Source organism: Rhinopithecus bieti, unplaced genomic scaffold (assembly GCF_001698545.2).
Source record: "Rhinopithecus bieti isolate Rb0 unplaced genomic scaffold, ASM169854v2 scaffold_6907, whole genome shotgun sequence".
Lineage (NCBI taxonomy): Eukaryota > Metazoa > Chordata > Mammalia > Primates > Cercopithecidae > Rhinopithecus > Rhinopithecus bieti.
Window position 1 is genome coordinate 3,046,971 of NW_016805647.1, and position 24,574 is coordinate 3,071,544.

Sequence of the window (24,574 nt, forward strand, 5' to 3'; positions counted from 1 at the left end):
CTTTATTTGTGAGTTGCACAGATTCTGGGGTCAAAAGACCTGGTTTGAAGGCAGCCCAGCTACTGTGTAGCTGGTAGTTTGCCACAATTAGGAAGTCACCAGATCTGTGAGTCTCAGTTTCCTCATCTATAAAGTGGGCTGAGAATCAATTAAAATATTACATGGTCATCACTTTGAAACCATAAAATACTATCAAGTGTTAGCTGTCACCTAATCCTTCAACTGCAAAGCTGGAGCAGAAGCCAAGCCTCCTGACCCGTGTCCTGTTATTCCTGTCTTCCTCGGTGTGTTCAAGCAGGATGAGGGTAAACTGCAGAGTCAGAGACCTGGCTCGAACCTCAGCTCTACTATTCACAAGCTGTGCAACTATATGAAGAATAACCCACATCCTCAGTGGTTCTTTATCTGCAAACAGGGGATGATCATAATAAATTTCTGGTTGATGGGATGAACTAAGTCAATATACAGGAAGGGGTCTGCGCAGTGCCTAGCACATGGTTGGCTGACAATAAGTGGGTGTTCTCTCCCCTTCCCCTCAATCCTTTCCCCAGCTGTCATTCTCTGAATTTCCTCTGTGGTGACCAATCTCTCACTTCCTTTGAAGGAGGATTTGATTTTGGAAAGAGCCCAAGGTCCCCGAGAGGCTTACTGGCCAGGGAGGCAGCCAGTTAGTAATGAAGCCTGGGAAGGAACACCCTTTGGATGTGCAGATGGGTTTCAGCTCTACAGGGGAGAGGAAGAACTTCTGCAGTGGCTCAGGAGCCAGCTCAGAAGGAGGCTGGTCTCGCTGGGGGGCCTGCCAGTCCACCTCGAGGGAAGCAGGTCTGCACCTCCCAAGACTGGGGCCATCAAGTGCGGGCAGCTCTGAGGGGCTGGTTCTGGCCTTGATGACTGCCTCTCAGTTTTGCCGAGCTGGGTGTCAGAGCCAGAATGACACATCATCTCGTCCACTCCCTCGTGTTTTTTAATGAGGGAACTGAAGCCTTTCCTTCCCCGACCTGTCCCCTGATGGACAGAAGGGAAGCTTCAAGTGCAACTCAGAACGTCCACGCTAGAAAGTGACCTTGGGGCCGGGCGCGGTGGCTCACGCCTGTAATCCCAGCACTTTGGGAGGCCGAGGCAGGCGGATCACGAGGTCAGAAGATCGAGACCATCCTGGCTAACACGGTGAAACCTATCTCTACTAAAAATACAAAAAAATTAGCCGGGCGCGGTGGTGGGCGCCTGTGGTCCCAGCTACTTGGGAGGCTGAGGCAAGAAAATGGTATGAACCTGGGAAGCAGAGCTTGTAGTGAGCCGAGATCGCGCCACTGCACTCCAGCCTGGGCGACAGAGCAAGACTCCATCTCAAAAAAAAAAAAAAAAGTGACCTTTGTGCTATCCAGCCCAGCCCTCCGCTTCTCCAACCTTCTCTTTCCTGCCCACCCCACTTTATAGATAAGGGAAGCAAGGCCAGAGAGAGAAGAGCCATGAGCCCTAGGTAGCGACAGAGCCGCCAAACACCTACGTCTCCTGACCCTTGCCCTGTGGTCTTCCACTGCCCCGGGGCACAGCTCTTCATATGAGAAGCAAATGATTGCTCCCTTGGCCTTTCCTGAGAGTGTCAACAGAGCAGGAAGGAGGGCAAGCCCAAAAGGAGATGCTGGAGGGGGTTGGGCCACCAGCTAGGAGAAATTGACCAAAATCAAAGCCGTGGCACTACATACTGTCTGCAGAGTCCTGCCAGGGAGCAACTCCTCTGCAGACAGCCCAGCTCCACAGCAGCTATCTCTGCCCTGACGGTGACCGGGCAAGCCCCCCACTGTCTAGCCTTCCAATTCCTCATCTGTGAAAGAGTGGGCGCTATACTGTATACACCCCTGGCCTTCATACCACAACTCCAGGGACTGCAGCCAGCACCCCACGGCAGGATCTGGTGGCCAGGGCAGCCAGAGGGCCCAGTATTACTAATCCTCACAGTGCCTGTCGGAGGAGCAGCAGGAATCCTCAGTGCAGGCTTTTACCTCAAACTTTCACTTTATTGGGTTTCAGTACCATCTTTGCCCCTCTGTCTCCCCCAGATCTTCCAGCCCCCTTTGGCAGCAGCTGCTGGGAGCTCAGTCTGGGAAAACTGCACCACCTAGGGGCACTCAGCCCCCACTGCACCCTGGTAGAGGAGGAAGGTGCGATCCAGGGTTCCCCTCTCCTCCCAGAGCTCCCCCAACCCTCTTCTGCCTTGGGGTCTTCACTGTCCCCTTGAGAAGGGCAGACAGAGCACGGATTTTGAAGACAGAAAAACTGAGAAGGTGAAGCAACAATGATGTGGCAGAGTTCAAACCAGAGCTCAGGTGTCCTGATTCTAGCAAGCTTTTTCTTCCCCCCATCCCAACCTCCAGTCCAAGTGACCATCTGGGTGGGGTGACAGTTAACACGTAAGAGATTAGTAAAGGCTGGGCACAATGGCTCACACTTGTCATCCCAGCACTTTGGGAGGCCTAGGCGGGCAGATCACCTGAGGTCAGGAGTTCGAGACCAGCCTGACCAACATGGTGAAACCCCATCTCTACCAAAAATACAAAAATTAGCCGGGCATGGTGACAGGCACCTGTAATCCCAACTACTCAGGAGGCTGAGGCAGGAGGATTGCTTGAGCCTAGGAGAAGGAGGTTGTAGTGAGCGGAGATTGCACCCCTGCACTCCAGCCTGGGCGACAGAGCATGACTTCATCTCTGAGAAAGGCTGGGTGCAGTGGCTCACTCCTGTCATCCCAGCACTTTGGGAGGCTGAGGCAGAAGGATTGCTTGAGGCCAGGAGTTTGAAACCAGTCTGGGCAACATAGTGAGACCTCTGTCTCTATAAAATTTTTTAAATAGTTTTTTAAAAAAGAGATAAGTCTTCAACAATCACTCTTTGGTAGGACAAAGGTCATCTTAAATCACAGAGAAACTTTTTGTTTGCTTCAATAAGGATTTAGGATGGGACAGGTCTGACAACGGGCAGTGAAGTGGCCTTGTGGAAACACCAGGGGCTTTTAGGGTTAGGGTTAGGGGTAGGGTTTTGGGTGCCTGACAGACTGGGGACCAAGTCCTGGCTCTATCAGGGACACAGCTGGGCCATCCCTATCTCTCCTTCAGGAACAAGTCCCTGAAATAGCTGCAATGCAGGATTAACTTTCTTACTGATTTCTTGGGAGGATTATTAACAAATTATGTGACTCCTGACACATGGCTGGTGTCAGTAGGTCTGTCCTACATGCCATGGCCGGAACTGTCTCGTCTCTTCTCCACTCAGAACCCTCCACAAGCCTCCAAGCCCAGGGTAACAGCCAAAGTCCCCACTGTGACCTGCCTTCCTTTACCTCCCCCCACCCAACCCCCGCCGACAACCTTTCTCCTCCTTCTCCACCCACCAACCTCACTTCCTGCCCTGTCCCCTTCCCACCACCTACCACCCACCACTGGCCTTCTCGCTGTTCCTGAACACCCTGGGTATGGTGTTTGCTGCCTCCTCTGCCTGAAATAACACCCGCATAACCTGCTCCCTTACTGCCTTTGGGTTTTTACTCAAATGGTACCTTCCAAAGGGGTGCTCCCTATCTAAAATTTCAATATCCACCCTCCTCCACACGACCACTTCTTCCCCCTCGGCCTTTGTGACCATCTCACCTACTACACTGAATGTAATTCACTCATTTATTATCTCCTCCCATTGATGTGCTCATTGCTGACTTCTTGGCATATAGTGGGAGCTTGGTAAACATTTTGTCAAATGTGTGGATGACTATTCAAATAATAATTTTTAAAAGAAAGAAAAAACTCTGACCCTCAATGCCCCTTGGAAACTCAGAAGATAGATAACATGTATGATACTTTTCCATTTACAATATCTTTTCTTGTGAAATAATAAATGCTACCCCAGGACACTGTGAAAAGACAGGGAAAGGATGGCCATGCCCTTCACGGATAAGGAACCGGAAGCTCTGTGGATCGAAGGGCTTCTGCCCAGGTCTTCCCGCTGCTAAAGGCAAGATCCAGGAGAACCCAGTCTCCAGGCTGAGAGGCTGCAGAGCTGTCTTCCCACACTGCAGCTTCTGTGGAGCAGGGGACCTGGAAGTACTTATGCTGAAGCACTTGCTTGAAGTATTGTTCTTTGAATAAGCACAGTACTTAAGTGGCCACCCAGTCAGCTTTCAGAGGGCTATCCCAAGGAAAAAGCAGAGCCTTTCTTAACATGCATGAAAGCTGACTGGGCACCAACTCTTGCCTTAGCAAGACCAAGAGACGAATCCAGGGCAGAGAATGCCAGACTGATCAAAGCAGCGTGGCTAGCCTCCCAGAGCAGAAGCTGCTCCCACCAGAGGAGCCAAGTCATGGAGCAAAGAAAAGGGATGCTGAGATTGGATCCCAAATCCATTGGGAAATGGCCTTCCCCCCCTGGCAGGCCCCATTCCCCAGAGCCCTTCCTGTCCTGCCCACTCCCCACTCTGGGCCGGCTGCTGCAGGACGCTCAGCTCTGTGTGGATATGTTGGCTTGCCCCTCTTCCTAAGCCAGTGCTTCTCAACTAGGAGGAATCTGACAGGGACAATTTGGCAATGTCTGCAGACATCTTGGTTGTCACAACTAGGGGGATGTTACTGGCATCTAGTGGGTAGAGGCCAGAGATGCGGCTACACATCTTACAATGCACAGTGCTCCCAGGAATTATGCAGCCAAAGTGTCAATAGTACCAAGCGGAGAAACCATGCTCTGGACCATGAGTCCCTAGAGGGGTGGGAAGTGTCAGAGCCTTTTCTACACACCCAGGGCCCAATGTGGCACCTGTAAAGACACCTGTAAGAGTTTGCTGATGGACACAGGCCAGGTCAGAAGACCTTTGGGTCTGTTCTGACTCTGGGAGTCTATGATTTAAACCTTCTGACTCTACCCTGCAGGTCTCACACTCCTCATTGGCAGGGCTGATGGCTCCGGGGCTGGAGGTCAGAGGCATCCGCAGGAGAAGGGATTTCTCTGTGGCGCCACGTCTCCCTTAGGTTCACAGCCCCCAGCTCTGCCCCCACTCACACCTGTTCTCAGTGGTGACGCTGGGCTTTGGAATGAGACCAACATAAGTTCAAGTCTTATCTGTCCGTGCACTCACTCTGTGTGCTCTTGGGAGTCACTTCTCTTCCTCATCTGTAAGCCAGGGGCATAATCCCTGCTCTACCCCACTGGGGCTTTTGCGAATATTCATAAAGTGCTGAACCAGCATGAAGAAAATCTTACTACTGGAGGTGACAAGCTGGCAGGTTGCAGTTGGAGATTCCTGAGCTTTAGGGGCCCCAGCTGGAGAAGACAGCTTCCTGAAGAATCTCTGCTTACCATGGCATCAGTCAAGCTACGGCCAACTGAGATGTCCCAGGAGCAGGAACCCCTACATCCACACCCACAGTCAGCAAGAGACCAGCCCCAATGAGGCAATCCAGAAGATGTCTCCCCAAAGGAACCCCATGTTGCACCGTGGAGAGAAAAAGGGAACCAGCCAGGATTCTCACTTACACCACACACCCCCAGCCATGTCCTAGCCAGTGTGAGGAGTCCCTAGAGTTGGGAGAGACTTTAGTGGGCACCTACCACATTCTTGGCAGAGCTTCTGGAGTTGAGGTCAAGGAGTCTGCCCCTCTCACCAGCAACCTCTGAACCCTATTCCAGAGGCCCTGATAGAGGTGAAAACCCTTAGTGAAAGGATGCGCCAAGCAGGGCATTCAAAGCCATGTGCCTCCATCCGATATTCCTATTCCATCTCCTGCCAGTCTCTTCAAGTACCTACTGTCCCACCTCACCAGGACAATTTGCTGTTCCTAGAATTTTCTGGCACCTCGCACCTCTGTGTCTACATGCTACTTTCTCTACCCAGGAATACCTTTCCCCATCTTTTTGGCCACATAAATTCCTTCTCACCCAGACCAACTTACATGTTAGGCCAGTGCCTGGGGCCAACGACACTGTTAGGGGTCCACAGAAATATTTTAATTTTTTTTAAAATTAGAAGAAAAGAATAAAATTTTAGGCTGGGCATGGTGACTCATGACTGTAATCCCAGCACTTTGGGAGGCCGAGGCAGGTGGATCACTTGAGGCCAGGAGTTCGAAACCAGCCTGATCAACATAGCAAAACCTGTCTCTACTAAAAATGCAAAAATTAGCTAGGTGTGGTGATATACTCCTGTAATCCCAGCTACTTGGGAGGCTGAGGCAGGAGAATCGCTTTAACCTCGGAGGCAGAGGTTGCAGTGAGCCAAGATCGTGTCACTGCACTCCAGCTTGGGTGACAGAGCAAGACTCTGTCTCAAAAAAAAAAAAAGTAGTATTGATATATTTGTTTCTATACCAAGGAGGTTGTAAATATACCTTTTAGGGATGTGTGTGTGTGTGTGTGTGTGTAGGAAAGGGCCCACAAATTTAGAATGATTTAGGATGCAAGAAAATCGTAATGTAGCCCTGTCCTCAACCTTCAAACCTTCCACACCCCCAACAAAACTGCCCCTTCTCTGCATCCCCCCATCCATCCACTGTTGTGCTCAACACATGATATCACACTCATGTGTAAACCTGTCTTTCCTGTAGATGGTGAGCTCTGTAAGGGAAGGGGCTCTACCTTACACCTTCCCGTCACCCCTGCACCTAGCTCAGGCTAGCATATGGCAGGGACTCAGCAAAGGCTACGGAATTCAGCTGATGCTCCTTGGTAAAAATAAGGAACAAAAGCTTTACTTCCTCAGGTCACACAATAACACAATAAACATCCATAGCAGAGCTGTCTCTAATCATGTATTCATGCAAATCTGCCCGTGATATGCCAGGCACTGGCCTAGGCAGCAAGAATCAGTCAGCATTAAGAAAACAAACACAATCCCTGCCCTCATAGAGCTTCTGTTAGTACCTCTTGCCAGTCTCTACCCCGTATAATCTCCCATCATCTCCCCATCCTGCCCCACCACAGACATCCTCCCAATGCTGGGAGCAAGGAGAGAAAACAGTGAAACACAATCCTGCTTCCCCCACCTGCACCAGCCCCTTCCAGGCCCCACCACCTCTCCCAAAGGTACTGCATTCCTCTCTCTGCCTTCCCGGAAGGTGACTACTCCAACTCCCGCATGCTCATTAATTTCACGCTCCGTCTCCTGTGTGACTGACCTACTTTCTGCTCTTTCCCCACGTGGCTGCCCAGTGTCTCTCCCACACCTGGGGCCGGGCTTCCCTCAACCGCTCCCTCTTCCCTGCAGCCAGGTGTTCCCTCTGAGGCTTCATCCTCCCTACCCCTTTCCTGGAGCAGAGGTTTCCGTGGCCCTGGGGAAGGCAGTAATACAGGCCTTAAGTGGGCTCCCTGACTCTGGATTCAAATGTCAGCTCCCTCCCTCTTAGGTGCAGAGTGCTGAGCAAGCCACTGCCCAGTCTGAGCCTTCACTTCCTCATTTATAAATAAGCCTGCTATGCAAGATGGTTGTAAAAAGATGCCATTGGGAAAAGGATAGGCATCACAGGTATGGATTCAAAAATATCCCTTGTCCCAACCCCACCCATGGGTCCCTGCCCCAGCTGGAATTCCACAATTTCCGAGGAAGCCTGCCACAGCCTCCTCTGCTCCAGGGGTTCTACTGTCCTTCCCAGCCAAGCCCCTTTCTTTGCTTACTGTCCTCCTTCAAAGCTGTTCTGTGAAAGGGCCATATATGAAAAGCACCCTCAAATACTGAAGGAGCCGAGAAACCAAAGGTGGCAGACAGATCCAGTTTGTCAGTATTGTGAAACTGATTGTGGGAACTTATAGACAGAAGCATGGTCTTGGATGGCCACAAGATAGGTCGATCTCCACCCTGCAAGCCCCCAGACCCAGAGCTTCTATACCACAGGAAAAGGGTATGCGTCCTTCAGCAAGACTATGAAAGGCAGCCCTCTAAAACAGTCAAGATGCTGTATGTGTGATAGCTTATAATTTGTGTGGTAACATCAAGGTTGATGTTCTTACACAAAGGACAGTAAATAAAACAGGAATCAGGGACATTCAGAGGACTGGGGCTAATCAGAAGTCAACATGGTGGATTAGCATCCAAGATGGAGTCACTTTTGTCTCCACAGAGGCCAAGCACAGGGTGCTCCCTCTGAGCAGCCCTCCCATGTTCACCATATTCACCTCCCCCCGCCGAACCCCTCACACAGCGGCCTGTGTTTCTTTATACTTCCCACCTCACTCGGGAACAGACTTGAGGCAGGGCTTTTAATTGGTAATCCCCATTTGGCATTCATCACAGAGACTTACATCTGGGTTTTTCTGGGAGAGCCCTAATGTCAAATAACCTGCATCTCGGAATAAAAATAATAGTAGCTAACATTGACTGTGGGCTACCTCAGACAGGCACTTCACCAAGACTTTACACGAATCTATTTGTTTAATCCTTACGATGATCCTATGAAGTAGGTAATATTATTACTTCTGCTTTTCAGATGAGGAAACTGAGGCACAGAGAGGGGAAAAACTTGCCCAAGGTGCCCAAGGCACACAGGGCCCAACCCCAAACCATTATTTGAAGCAGCTGAACTGTTAACTGCTGCTTGTATTCAGAACTGGTTCAAAAATCCCTTTGCAAAAAAAAAAAAAAAAAAAAAAAAAATGTCCCACACACTATATGTAACTTTCCATATGGCAAATAGGATTGTTGGTTCTCTTCTCTCAGGCAGGAGTTAATGGCAGAGTTGAAGCTTCTAGAACTCTGTGCTCTTTCTGGTACATTGGGCTGGAACCAGGGAACTCTGGGTTCCATGCACATGGTCTGGAAGGCCAGTGTCTGTGCTAGCTCCTGGCAGGGGTCAGAATGTGTGACTGCTCTGTGCACTGGGTGTGTGCTGGGAATGCAGGGGCCACAGGGATCATCTGATGAGGGGAAACAAGGACACTGTTTCACAGGATGAGGCAGTATCCTGCTTCAGAAATGCAGTGCAGAGTTGTGGGGACATCAGCCAGGACCTGTCCATTCTGCAAATCACATTTGAAAATATGGACAGGGGGCAGGGACAAGGCAGCCATCAACTGCAATGCAGAGCATGGCTTTCTACCCACCTGGCAGGGGCCTGAGCTCAAGCAAAAGGGCCTGGACAGTGGTTTGCCCTTCCATGGAGTTATGGGGAACAGAAGGTGCTGAATCCCTATAACACCCCTTGAGTAAAGGGCTGTAGACATGACGTTTTGTCCAATAGAGTTCGTTTAGTTTTAATAATGCATATTTGTTTTCTGATTATAAAGATAAAATATGCTTATTGTGAACATCAAGAAAAATTTAAAAAGTCATCTGCAATCCCACTATTCAGAAATAAGAGCTAACACTTTGATCTTTTCTTTTAGCCATTTTTCCATGCCTGTGAATTTTTGTATCATCAGAGTTCTAACAGTGCCATATACCACTCTGAAAACTGTCCAAACCATGATCTCTAATGACTTTGTAATGTCTGGTCATATAGGACATCCTATGATACATTTAATCATTCTCTTGTTGTTGAATATTTAGATCACTTTCTATTAAACCCATTTCAAAACCGCAATGGCTGTTACAGGGCAAGAAGTTATACTGTCCAGTTACATACAAATGAAGAAATAAATGAATAGGGTCAGTCCAGATGTTTAAGGGTGTGAACAGCCAGAGAGGGAAGTTTGGATCTGATGCCGTGGTCACCAATGGGGGTGGAAGGTCTTGAGCAGGCCATCAAAATGGTCTTTGAACCCTCCCAAGGCAGGTGCTACAGGGAAAGCCTTGAGAATGCAGGCAGAGGGGCACTCCCCCCGAGGACTGGCCTAAGGGACAAAGCTCAGCAGGAACCCTGGGGGAACTTGCCAACCTCGCTTCCCTGGTGGTGCAGGACTGAAAAAGGCACTCGCTCTACTTTTTACAGCATTCAAAAGCAGAACTGTCAAAAGCTGGCCCCCAAATGCTCATATTATGTGGGAGAAAGTCTTGGGGAGAAAATGAGGAAGGAGGGGAATTATGCAATTGAAAACATGTACAAATCCAGACAGAATAATGAAGCACAGACACAAGATTCTGCACTCAATGGAAATTGCATTTAGCCATGTTTTGTGGTTTGAGAAAGAGAGAGACTGACTCAGAGAGACAGATGGAGACACACAGGGTGAGGAGAAAGAGAGGGGAAAAAAGGAAAGAGACAGATGCAAACAGAGAGTCCGCAGCAGCCAGATGGAGTCCCACCGAGGAGAGGATTGGGAGCAGAGAGGCTTGGGGCAAATGGCTTTGTCTTCTCTCTGTCTCTCCTGTCTTTGCACCTGGGTCTTCAGAGGGTCAGCCCAGGGCCTAAGCCACTTCAGACATGGGCAAGAAGGAAACCAGGAGACTTTCCTCCTTCTAACTGGAGGCTTGAGTTTGTTTTGATTTTTTTCTTTTTTTTTTTTTTTTTAATATTTTCCGTGTTTCCAAGTGTTTAAAAAAACAGATCACCCATGGAATACTACTTAACAATAAAAAAGAATGAACTATGGATACACAGGACACCTTGGATGGATCTCATGGGCATTATGCTGAGTGAAAAACGTCAGTCTCAAAAGGTTACACACAGAATGAGTCCATGTATATGACATTCTAGGAATGACAGCATTGTAGAAATGGGGAGCAGATTAGTAGTTGCCAGGGATTAGGGAAGGTGGGAGAGAAGGCAGTGGCTGTGATTAAAAAGGGTAACATGAAGAAAACCTTTGTGGTGATGGAAAAGTTCTATATCTTGATTGCAGTGTGGTTACATGAATCTATTCATTGGATAAAATGACAGTGAACTATACACACACAAGGTACCAATGTCAGTTTCCTGATTTTGATATGGTACCACTGGGGACAACTGAGTGAAGGTCATGGGAGCTCTCTGTATACCATTTTTGCAACCTCTTATGAACCTATAATTATTTTAAACTAAAAGTCACCCCCCCAAAAAATGACAAAAAATAGATTATGTACTATTCTTATAGTCAAAAAGTTATCCTAAAATGTTAAGTAACACACAGATGAAGGCTAAAATAGTTATGACAAGATATCATAATTGAAGGGTTATAATCCATATAGAAAGTCTTAAGCAAAAATCCACCCGGTTCAGAAGGCGGAAGAGAAACCAACGGGAGGATGTGGAGAGTGCGGTGGAGAGGGAAGTGCACTCTGCCTCTTCTTGGCTGTGTGACTTCGGTGGGTCACCTCACCTCTCTGGGCCCAGATTCCTCATCTATACAATGAGTTGCTGTGCAAATGAAAGGAGACAGCACTTGTGAAGTAGACAACATTCAATAGATGTGAAGTCCCTTCCTTCCTCGAGCCAGCCAAGGGCCTTGACAAGTGCACTGGCCTGGGAGGCCCCTGCCTTCACCTGCTGGGACGAGGAAGGGAGGCTGGTGCTGAAAGGCCCTTAGAATCCCCTATATGCCACCAAGCATGCTATAAAAGTTTTCAGCCCTACAACAGTTGGGAAAAAATACCCATTTTCCCTGAGAAGGTTTTCTAGAATTATATTTATCTTTAAGAATAATTTTAAGGCCATCACAAATGTGGTGGCAGTGAGAGAAAATCGTATGGCTTCAAAACAGAAACAGACAAAACAGTAATTCCATTAGTATTTTTAAATGGTAAAAGATGAAGATAAATCTTTCTGCTATGGTAACTGTAAAACACAAGAGACAACTCAGGTTTTGAAGGGCAGTCATGCTGGCAGGTGGGGGTCACCTGTTCAGAACAGGCCATATAGGTGGGTGCACACACAGGGGTGACCTGAGGAGGTTTTGGGGAGCAGTGGAGAAGCCCGGCACTGCATGAACTCTGCAGGCTGAGAGCCACTAGGTTTGAGTGGCTGATTCACAGATGAGACCCAAAAAAAGAATGATGTGCCTCAAGTCCTCAGGGCCTGCATGTGGCAGTTCAGGCCCTGCTTCTGGAAAGACATCAGCTTAGGGAGTGAGGCTGGCTTTCAGAGGAGCAATGTCTCCTCTTAGAACCGTGATAGCATTTCAATGACACTTTTCAGTGTACAAAATGCTTCTAGAGAGCTGTTTCCTTGGCTTCTCCCTCCTGCTTTAAGACTCCCTCCATCCAGGGCCCTGCCTGGTGCCCAGTGGAAGGTGAGCCATTGGCTGCTTCAGCTCCTCAGTGACAGCAGCCCACTCCTTGTTGGACAGCTCCTGTCGCCAGAAAGCTCTCCTCACCAGCCAGGTGTGATGTCTCTGACCCAGACAATCAACCCCACACACAGCCTGTCACTCCGCGATTTGAATTCCACGCTTGTACATTTTAAAGATGAAAACATCTTTATGAGTCCCTTGTTGAAATGCAAATATGGCCGTGAACACCTAAAGCCCCACGTCAGTGAAGACCTTTGAGGTGGAGTGTTGGCAGGAAGCCCTGTGATGAAGACTGGAGGCCAGGAGGTCTAAAGACACTTTTTACAGGGGCTCTTTGTATCCTCCAGGGCCTGAGTCACCTTGGGGAATAAAACAGAAGGATCCAGAAAGGCAGATTCCTTTCTTTCTTGTATCTGCAAGCCTGGATGCTGGGGGAAAAAAAAATCCTATCTGCAGTCAGAGACTGTCTTCCCTGGGGAGATTCAAGGGTCCAGAAACTTCAGATCAAGATGGTGCTGTAAATTCATGCACCAAACTCACAGCAATTATATAAAAAGATAGATTCAAAACAGGAATAGCCATGCTCGAAATCAGAATCAACATTTTTGTGGATCCGAATTTCAACAGAAACACAAGGGGCTACATAATGTGGAAGCCAGGGGTCTGGCACCAGAAGCAGGGGAAGGAGCCAGGAGTTTCACTCCCTCACTGCATGAGGGGCTAAATGAGACCCTTGTGAGGCCAGGGCCAAACCTCATGATGCTGGTTCAGTGACTGGACATGTAAAATTCCCACCACCATTACAGGATGAAAGCCTTGAGTCAGCAGCCTAAAACCTGGCTCTAGACAGGGTCCCAGGAGTGTGGGGAGAAGCTATCAACCCACTAAGCAGAGTGAGTATGTACAGAAAAATAAGTCCCACTTGAGAAAAGCCTGCAAACTCAAATTCCAAAACACATGAGGAAGATGAATGCAGACGTAGACAGTCAACAAAACTAACAATTGGTACAATGAATCCACTACAGACAAAAGTAAAATAATAGAATTATCTGAAAACAATTTCAAAATAAATACATTTAGGCTCTTCGAATAAAGTCAGGAATAACACCCATACATACAAAAGGATAATAAATTATAAATTAAAAACAAGCAGAAACTAAATAAAGCCATTTAGAAACACTGGGAATGAGAAACATAGTTGTTGAACTATACTGGAGAGACAGAATAAATCTAGATTACACAGGGTAGAAGATAGGATTAATTATTTGGAAGCAAATGAACTGGGCATTCCACCTACGTTGCAACAAGAGATACATGATAGGAAAGAGCATTGTAGAAGTTAGATGAGGAGGAATACAGCAGACAAATTGCAGACACTGTTAATGCCCAGTCCATATTCCCTTGGCTGACCCCAGCAGTCACCTGAAGATGGGCTCCGTACACAATGACAGCTTCCTGCATCTCTGCCTAAGTGTTTCTGGCCACGGGAGGATGCTCAGCTTGCACAAGAACAGGTGAACTCCTGCGAGAGTTAGTTCCAAAAAAGACCCTCAACCAGTAGGGGCATTAGTTCATGATAAATACTCCAGCTTCCTTTCCCATTGGTAGGACAACTATGTGGCCTGTTTCACATAGTTTCCCACAGGCCCCACAGCGGGCCTGAGCCTCCGTTGGCCACCAGCAGCAAACTGCTCATGTTCAAATCTTTTACTGGCTTTTCTTCTTTCGTTGCCTCGCATCCCCACTTCTTCATTGCACTTCCCAAATAAACTACTAGCATCCAAATCCTTCTCTTGGGCCCTGCTTTTGGGATACCCAAACTAAGAAAGCAAAATAACCATGGCTCAAGCAAAATACAAGTCGATTTCTCTCTCATGGAATGGTCCAGCACTAGGAAGTTTAAAGCTAAGAGGGCTGTTTCGGCTGGGTGCGTTGGCTCACACCTGTAATCCCAGCACTTTAGGAGGCGGAGACGGGCAGATCACGAGGTCAGGAGATCGAGACCATCGATCTCCTGATGGTCTAACACTGTGAAATCCCGGCTCTACTGAAAGAAAAATACAAAAAATTAGCTGGGCATGGTGGTGGGCCCCTGTAGTCCCAGCTACTCAGGAGGCTGAGGCGGGAGAATGGCATGAACCCGGGAGGTGGAGCTTGCAGTGAGCCGAGATAGCGCCACTGCACTCCAGCCTGGGTGACAGAGAGAGACTCTGTCTCAAAAAAAAAAAAAAAAAAAAAAAAAAAAGCTAAGAGGGCAGTCCATCAACACTCGGGCTCCTTCTATCAGACTTCTACCCTATGGTCCAAGATTGCTGCACCAACTCCAGCCAGCTCAGCACCAACTCCAGCCAGCTCATATATTTTTCAGATAGTAGGAAGAAGGCAGAAAGAATAGCATACTCCCCTGCTTAAAAGACATTACAAGGAAGTTCCACAAGACTCCCGGTTATACTCATTGTTCAGAACTCAGTTATATGCCCGTATGTAGCTAAGTGGAAGACTCAGAAATGTTTTTTTTTTTTTTTTTTGAGACAGAGTTTTACTCTTGTTGCCAAGGCAGGAGTGCGGTGACGCAGTCTCAGCTCACTGCCACCTCGGCTTCCTGGGTTCAAGCGATTCTCCTGCCTCAGCCTCCCGAGTAGCTGGAATTACAGGCACCCACCAGCATGCCCAGCTAATTTTTGTATTTTTGGTAGAGATGGGGTTTCACCACGTTGGCCAGGCTGGTCTCAAACTCCTGACCTCAGATGATCCGCCCACCTCAGCCTCCAAAAGTGCTGGGATTACAGGCATGAGCCACCACGCCCAGCCAAGAAATGTCATTTTTAACCCAAGTAGGCATGTGCCTAGCTGAAAGTTAGAGATTCTATTACTAAGGAAAAAGTGGAATAGACACTGGGAGACAACTGGCATTCTATAGAATGCCAAGCAGTTACGAAACACGGAGTAGAGACTGACAGACTGTTATGTAGGAGTTCCAGAACAGAGGGAGTGCAGGAGAAGCAAGATTACAGAAATAAGGACTGAGAATTGTCCAGAACGAGAGAAAGACATTGCTTATATTCAAAATACGCACTCAGTGCTGAACAGAACAAATAAATTTACACCTAGACACAGTGTAGTGAGACGATAGCACATCAAGAATAAAGAGAAAACATCAAGGCTATTGCAGTAAAAAAAGGCATTAGATGTAGAAGAAAACTAATTACTCATTTATCAACCAGCAAATATGCATTGAGTGCTTTCTTCGAGTCAGGTCTATTCTAGGGGTGGACAACCAGTCCTGACCTAGACAAATAAGTTTAAATATCTATCATTTATTATCAGATAGGGATTGAGGCCCTTAGAGAAAAAATAAAGCAGAGCAAGGAATAAAAGTGATGGAGGGTGGGAATGGGTAGGATGTCTTAGGGAAAATGCTTAGGGGAGGCCTCTCTGTAACAGTTGAGCTGAGACCTGAATGAAGTGGCACAACAAGTTATGCACATTTCCGGGGAAGAGCATCCCAAACAGAGAACAGCAAGTACTAAGGCCCTGAGGTGTAAATGTGCTTGTTATGTTCGAGAAACAGCAAGAAGGCCAGTGATCCAGCAGAGTGAACAGGGGTGGCAGAATAAGCAGGTTGTCTGGAGAAGGCGTCTGGGGCCAGATCTTATGTGTGGGGCCTTGGTGCAGCAGTGCGTTGGTGTCAACTCAGACTGGCTCTGTCTTGATTCTTTGCATCCCTTCTCAACTCAGCTCAGTGATATCAGCTTGGAAGCTTGAAATCGGCCATGGAGGGGAATATGCACCACAATTAACAAATGCTACAAATCAGGGCTCTCTGCCTCTGCGAACTGGTTGTTACCAGCACAGCACCGCTCGTAGCTGTGGTGAGAAATTCAGACGTTGTTCGAATTGGAATCAGAAGCATTGGAGAGTTTTGAACGGCAGAATACTGCAACTTGGTTTCCTTCTCACAAGATCACTGTAGAGAAGAAGCCTAGGGTGCAAGAATGGAAGCAGGGAAATGGATTAGGAGGTTGTTGGGGTGGACCAGTTGAAAAAGGAATGGGGACAGTCTAGGAAGGCCATGGGGAGGACACAGTTTTAATCTGGTGTTATATTTTCTGGTACGATCTCCCTTACATCCTATTTAGCCTCTGTTGATAAACTGATTCCACTGGCTGGGAGGAACATATTTTCCTGGAAAGAGCATGGGATTTAGAATTAGTGGGCCTGGATCTACTTCTCAATAGCATCCCTTGAGGAAATTATTTGACGTCTTTTGAGTCCCAGTGTCCTGTGCGTAAAACTGAATACCTGAAAAGGTGGCTGTGAAGACTAAATGAGATAAGGAATGTAAAATTCCCATTTATCCTCTGCTGGGGCAAAGCGCCCTCATCCTCAGCCCCACAGGGTCCCTCCTGTAAAGATCCATGCCTAGAAGCAAAAAGAATGAAACTGCCAGGATCAGCTTCCCAGGGACTGGTTGCTGGTCTCTGCCTGTTCCCAGGTGGGCCACTAGCGCCACCTCGTGTCCGGTCTGAGTTATTGCAGGTCAGCCTTTCCCTGGATGATTTCTTGATCCTGAATCACCTCCATTGCCAGATGCAGCCAACAGTGCATGAAGTGTCCTAACATTCATTGCCTGACCTGCCAACAAAGCGTGCTCTCTGCTCTCCCCCGATCCTCCCCTGCATGTCAGTCTCACCTCCACATCCAGATTGTAGAGGGCACAGGGCCTGTGTCTTCAGCATCCATTCCTTTTACTTGAGCAATTACTTTGTGCCACTCATTCTGACATAATCCTTAAGGCAATTATATCCTTATTCCTTTTCTGGGGAAACTGAGGCCAAGACATAGAAAGTGACTTGCTTGAGATCACTGGGCAAACAATTGAGGTAAGATTTGATTCCAGGACTTCTCAATGCAAACCCAAGGATTTTTTCCACAAAAACATCCAGCACAATGTGGGTACCCAGAAGATACTCAGTGGATCATTTCATTTTTTAGGCTTTTTAAAAGAAGTGAGGCAAAAATAACTGAACAGGAGCCAGGGGACCCACTCTCAGGACTCAGATTCAAGCTCTTTTACTACTTGCTGAATAACGTTGGTTGGATCTGGGTCACTCTGGGGCCTTCCGTACTCCATGAGGAAAGAAAAGGGATTAGACTAGGTGGTCCCAAAGTTTCCCTCGGGTCCTGATGTTCAACAGTGGCAAAGTTGAGGAGAGGGCTCTAGACAGGGGTTAAGATTGTGAGCTCTGAGGTCACTGCTTGGGTGAGTCCAAGCTTCACAATAGCTATGAGGCCTTCAGCAAGTTATTTATCTCAGCCTCTGTTTCCTTGTCTGGAAAATGAGGATGATGAGAGTAATCACGTCTACCTCATAGTGTTGCTCAGTTATCTATCTATTAGACCCTCTTAAAACTGTGCTTGGTACCCAGTAGGTAATACATTTATGTTCATTTTTCAAAAATATTGATTCTGGCTGGGCATGGTGGCTCATTGAGGGACGATGACATTGAGGGCCATCTGCTCCACTCAGTCCACCAATCCAAATGCTAATCTCTGCTAGTCAGACATATCCAGAAATAATGTTTCATCAACTATCAGGGCATCCTTTAGCCCAGTCAAGTTGATATATAAAATTTACTATCACAAGATCTATGTGTAGATACAGACAGATAAAGCTGCCCACACATGTGAGTTCATAAGGATATCTCTGTCAACAGAGAACTATTTGGTGCTTCCTGGTGGTGCCTCCATCCCTTTACATATTCTCCACTAGGAATGCCCCTCATTTTCTATGCCTAGAAAATAAACAAAGCAGGAAGTGGCCAAGATGGCCAACTAGAAACAGCTAGCATGAGTGGCTCTCGCAGAGAGGTACAGAGGGGTGAGTAAATACAACACCTTCAACTGAAACATTCAGGTACTTGCATTGGGATTAATCAAGGAAACAACTTGACGCACAGAGAATGAAGAAAAGCAAGACAGGATGATGGCCCACTTGGGAGCAACACAGAGCCCGGGGATCCTCCCTCGCCCAGGGAAGCTGTGAGTGAATGAGCGATCCTAGGAAACCACGCTTCTCCCATAGATATTTGCAAACCTCAGATCGGGAGATATCCTTATGAACCCACACGACTACAGCCTCCAGTCTTCTGTCTGACAGAGCTATGTGGAGTCTTGGTAGAGCAGCTGCTCAGGCATGCGTAGAAACCCTGGAGCCTTAGATACTTGGGCTTTCCAGCAAAAGTAGGTGCAGCTCTAGCAAAGTGGGAGGTTAGACTCCTGTACTTACTCATAGGAAGGAGGCTGAATCCAGGGGGCTGAGCAGAAACAGCCCGCAGGCCCCACTTCCTTGGCACCTCACATGATAAGACCCATTGGCTCGGAATTCCAGCAAGCTACCAATAGTGATTGCATCTCCCTAAGAAGGAGCTCCCCATGGGAAGGGTGGGCCGCCATCTTTGCTGTTCAGGCATCTTAGCCGTTCCAGCCTTCAGGCTTTGGAGAGTCTAAGCCAACCTGGGGCAGAAGAGATCCCCCAGTACAGCACAGCGGCTCTACCAAAGTGTAGCCCAACTGTTGCTTTAAGCAGGTACCCCATCCGATTCCTCCTCAGTGGGTGGGAACTTCCAACTGGGACCTCCAGCCACCCCTACCTGAGCTCTCCAGCCACCAGAGATCTGAATTCCCCCAGGACTGCACTCTTAAAGGGAGGGGTTGGCCACCATATTTGATGTTTGAGTGACTTAGCTGTTCCAGCCTTTGGACTTCAGAGTGTCTGAAGCAACCAGGGGCTGAAATGGATGCCCTGAACAGCACAGATGCTACACCAAAACATGGCCGGACTGCTTTTTTTTCAGTAGGTCCTGATCCCATTCCTCCTCGCTAGGAAGAACCTCCCAACTGGGGTCCCCAGTCACTTCCTACAGGTGCCTTTGGGCCCACAACAGGCTTGTACCTCTCTGGGACAAAGCTCCCAGAGGGAGGGACTGGCTGCCATCTTTGCTATCTTATAGCCTTCACTGGTGACATCTCCTGGTTCTGGAAAATCCAAGGCAACTGGGAACTGGAGCAGGCCACAAGCATACTGCAGCAGCCCTCTGGAAAAGTAGCCAGAGTGTTAAGTGGGTGCCCATTCGCATATCTCCTCACCAGGCAGGTTCTTGAGGCCTGGGCCTCCAGCCACCCCCTGCCAGAGCTATCATGCCAGTACCAACTCAGCAACTCCCTGCACAGAGCCTCCAGGGGCAACTGATAGCCTCTCAACCATGCCTCTGCAGTGGAACTGCCCTTGCCACCCTCGGACTAATGAATGGGCAAAGACCCTAAGTGCCTTATCCATACCTCCAAGCTGTAGTTGACCCAACGAGATGAGGCCAGTCCATCTCCTGTGGGTCTCACACACCCACCACAGCTCGTCACCAGACAGGCAACCACTAGCTTCAGCCCACAGTACAAACCCTGCATCTTGGGCTGACTGCACTGAGTGATTACTGACCTGCATTTCCCTAGGGTGGAGCCCCTAGGAGACAAGCAAATGATCCTTGGCCACAACTACTGCTAAGATCTCTTCCTCTGCTGCCTCTAAGCTGGGGAAGAAACATTAACACTGAGATCTCCTCAGAGCTGCAGTGGGCAGCCCAGGAGTGTCAAGTCATGAACTACAGCCAGCACTCAAGAAGGAGAGGAACCCACACTTTCAGAGCACTGAGAGGGAACACAGCTGCAAATCTTAGGAAACATAAGGGAGCCACACAACTAACCAAAGTCTACCAACTGACCAAGAATCCCAAATGCCACCTGCTGGCTCACACCCTAAAGCTCCAACACCAAAAATACCTCACTAACGTATCCCCCTCTGAAACCAGAGACAAGAACTCAACTTCAAATAAAGACCCTATGCAAAACCTTGACCCAGTAGAAAAATCCAGAAAAGGAGTCTATTTTCTGTACTCAATCTACACTGCAGTTAAAGGAACACTCACAATGCAGAGATGAGAAAGAACCAATGCAAAAACTCCAGTAACTCAAAGGGCCAGTGTAGTATGTCCTTCATAGGATTGCACTGGCTCTTCAACAAGAGTTTTTAACCTGGCCAAACTGGCTGGAATGACAGAAATTGCATTCTGAATATGGATAGGAACAAAAATAGGAACAAGGATGGCAAAACCCAATTCAAGGAAAATAAGAATTACAATAAAGTGATACAGGAGCTGAAGAACAGAATAACTAGTACAAAAAAAGAACCTACTGAGTCTGACAGAACTGAATAACACAATACAAGAATTTCACAACACAATCACAAATGTTAACAGCAGAATAAACCAAGCTAAAGAAAGAATCTCAAAACTTGAAGACTGGTTCTCTGAAATAAGACAGACAGAAAAAAAATTAAGAAAAAAGAATAGGCCGGGCACGGTGGCTCAAGCCTGTAATCCCAGCACTTTGGGAGGCCGAGACGGGTGGGTCACGAGGTCAGGAGATCGAGACCATCCTGGCTAACACAGTGAAACCCCGTCTCTACTAAAAAAAAAATACCAAAACTAGCCGGGCGAGGTGGCGGGCGCCTGTAGTCCCAGCTACTCGGGAGGCTGAGGCAGGAGAATGGCGTGAACCCGGGAGGCGGAGCTTGCAGTGAGCTGAGATCCGGCCACTGCACTCCAGCCTGGGTGACAGAGCGAGACTCTGTCTCAAAAAAAAAAAAAAGAAAAAAGAATAAAAAGGATTGAACAAAACCTCTGAGACGTATGGGATTATATAAAGAGGCCAAATCTACGAATCACTGGCATTCCTGAAAGGGAGTGGGAGAAAGAAAATCAACTTGGAAAATATATTTCAGGATATCATCCATGAAAATTTCCCCAACTTTGTTCCTGAAAGATTCTATACAAGATCATCCCAAAGACACATTATCATCAGATTTTCCAAGGTCAGAATGAAAGAATGAATGTTAAAGGCAGCTACAGAGAAAGGGCAGGTCACCTACAAAGGGATCTCCATCAGGCTAACAGCAGACCTCTCAGCTGGAACCATACAAGCCAAAGGAGATTGGGGGCCTATATTCAACATTCTTAAAGAAAAAACTTCAACCAATCATTTCATATCCAGCCAAACTAAGCTTCCTCAGTGAAGGAGAAATAATATCCTTTTCCGATAAGCAAATGTTGAGGGACTTCATTATCACCAGACCTGCCTTATAAGAGATCTTGAAAGGAGAACTAAATATAGAAAGACCACTACCAGCTAATACAAAAACACACTTAAACACACAGACTAGTGTCACTCTAAAGCAATCACACAAATAAGCCAACATAATAACCAGCTAACAGCACAATGACAGGATCAAATTCATACATATAAATATGACCTTGAATGTAAACAGACTAAATGCCCCATTTAAAAGGTACAGAGTGGCAAGCTGGATTAAAAAAAAGTAAGACCCAATGGTATGCTGTCTTCAAGAGACCCATCTCACATGTAATGACACTCATGGCTCAAAATATTAATAAAGGGATGAAGAAAAATCTTCCAAGGAAACAGAAAACATAAAAAAGCAGAGCAGGGGTTACAATCCTGATTTCAGACAAAACAGATTTCAAACCAACAAAGATCAAAAAAGACAAGCAAGTGCATTATGTAATGGTGAAGGGTTCAATTCAAGAAGACCTAATTATCCTAAATATATATGCCCCCAATGCAGGAGCACCCAGATTCATAAAGCAAGTTCTCAGAGACCTACAAAGAGACATAGATCCCCACACAATAATAGTGGGGGACTTCAACATTCCACTGACAGTATTAGATCATCGAGGCAGAAAATTAACAAAGATATTCAGGACCTAAACTCAGCATTGGACCAAATGGATCCAATAGACTTTTACAGAAGTCTCCATCCAAAAAGAACACAATATACATTCTTCTCATTGTCACATGGCACATACTCCAAAAATGACCACATAATTGGACATTAAACAATCCTCAACAAATGTAAAAAAACTGAAATCATACCAAACACACTCTCAGACCACAGTGCAATAAAAGTAGAAGTCAACACAATGAAAATCGCTCAATTACATGGAAATTACCATACAATTACCAGAAATTAAACAATGTATCCTGAATGACTTTTGGGTAAATAATGAAATTAAGGCAGAAATAAAGACATTCTTTGAAAACAATGAGAACAAACATGTAACATACCAGAATCTCTGGGACACAGCTAAGACAGTGTTAAGAGGGAAATGTATAGCACTAAGTGCCCACATCAAAAAGGTAGGAAGATCTCAAGTTAACAATCTAACTTCACAACTGAAGAAATTAAAGAGGCAAAAACAAATCAACCCCAAAGCTAGCAGAATATGAGAAATAACAAAAATCAGAGCTGAACTGAAAAAAACCAAGACACAAAAAACTGTTCAAAAGATCAATGAATCCAGGAATTGGTTTTTTGAAAAAAAAAAAATTAATAAAGGAGATAGGCTACTAGCTAGACTAATTAAGAAGAAAAGAGAAAATCCAAATAAACATAATTAGAAATGACAAAGGGGTTACTACTGACCCCATAAAAGCAACCATCAGAAACTACTATGAACACCTCTACACACACAAACTAGAAAACCTAGAAGACATGGATAAATTCCCGGATACATACACCCTCCCAAGACTAAGCCAAGAAGAAACTGATTCCCTGAGCAGACCAATAACAGGTTCCAAAATTGAATCAGTAATAAATAGCCTACTGACCAAAAAAAAAAAAAAAATAGAACAGGACCTGATGAATTCACAACTGAATTCTGTCAGATGTACAAAGAAGAGCTGGTACCATTCCTACAGCAAATATTCCAAAAAATTAAAGAGGAAGGACTTCTCAACTCATTCTATGAGGCCAGCATCATCTTGATACCAAAACCTGGCAGAGACACAACAAAAAAAGAAAACTTCAGCCCCAACATCCTTGATAAACATCAATGCAAAAATACTCAACACAATACTTGCCAGCTTCATTCCCGGGATGGCAGGTTGGTTCAACATACAAAAGTCAATAAATGTGATTCATCACATAAGCAGAACTAAAGACAAAAAACACATGATTATTTCAATAGATACAGAAAAGGCTTCTGATAAAATTCAACATCCCTTCATGTTAAAAACTCTCAATAAACTAGGTACTGAAGGAACAAACATCAAAATAATAACAGCCATCTATGACAAATCCACAGCCAACATTATACTGAATGGCAAAAGCTGAAAGCATTCCTCTTGAAAACCAGCACAAGACAAGGATGCCATCTCTCACCACTTCTATTCAATGTAGTATTGGAAGTCCTGGTCAAAGCAATCAGGAGAGAGAAAGAAAGGACATCCAAATAGAAAGAGAGGAAGTCAGGCTATCTCTGTTTGCAGACAACATGATTCTTTTTTGTTTGTTTGTTTTTGTTTTTTGAGACAGAGTCTCTCTCTGTCGCCCAGGCTGGAGTGCAGTGGCATGATCTCGGCTCACTTCAAGCTCCGCCTCCCGGGTTCACGCCATTCTTCTGCCTCAGTCTCCAGAGTAGCTGGGACTACAGGTGCCCGCCACCATGCCTAGTTAATTTTTTTTTTTTTTGTATTTTTAAGAGAGACGGGGTTTCACCGTGTTAGCCAGGATGGTCTCGATTTCCTGACCTCGTGATCCACCCGCCTCGGCCTCCCAAAGTGCTGGGATTACAGGCGTGAGCTACCGCACCCAGCCAACATGATTCTGTATCTAGAAAACCCCATAGTCTTGGCCTGTGAGCGCTCCTTCAGCTGATAAATAACTTCAGCAAAATTGCAGGATACAAAATCAATGTACAAAAATCACTAGCATTCCTATAAACCCACCAACTAAACTGACAGCCAAATTGGGTAGGCAATCCCATTTACAACTGCCACAAAAAAATAAAATAAAATACCTGGGAATACAGCTAACCAGGAAAGTGAAAGATCTCTACAATGAGAATTACAAAACACTGCTCGAAGAAATCAAAGAAGACACAAACAAATGGAAAACCATTCCATGCTTACGGATAGGAAGAATCAATATCATTAAAATGGCTATACTGCCCAAAGCAATTTACAGATTTAGTGCTATCCCTATCAAACTACCAATAACATTCTTCACAGAACTAGAAAAAAAATATTTTAAAATTTATATGGAACCAAAAAAGAACCCAAATAGCCAAGGCAATCCTAAGCAAAAATAACAAAGCTGATCATCCTGATACCAAAGCCTAGCAGAGACACAACAAAAAAAGAGAATTTTAGACCAATATCCCTGATGAACATCCATGCAAAAATCCTCAATAAAATACTGGCAAACCGAATCCAGCAGCACATCAAAAAGCTTATCCACCATGATCAAGTGGGCTTCATCCCTGGGATGCAAGTCTGGTTCAACATATGCAAATCAATAAACGTAATCCAGCATATAAACAGAACCAAAGAC

General features: G+C 46.4%; 1 long non-coding RNA gene across 1 annotated transcript in view; it reads right to left on the bottom strand.

The window, feature by feature from the left end:
- The window catches only part of LOC108530386 (uncharacterized), a 100,393-nt gene that overhangs the window by 62,981 nt on the left and 12,838 nt on the right, over positions 1-24,574 (bottom strand). The gene's annotated exons all lie outside the window — the stretch shown is intronic.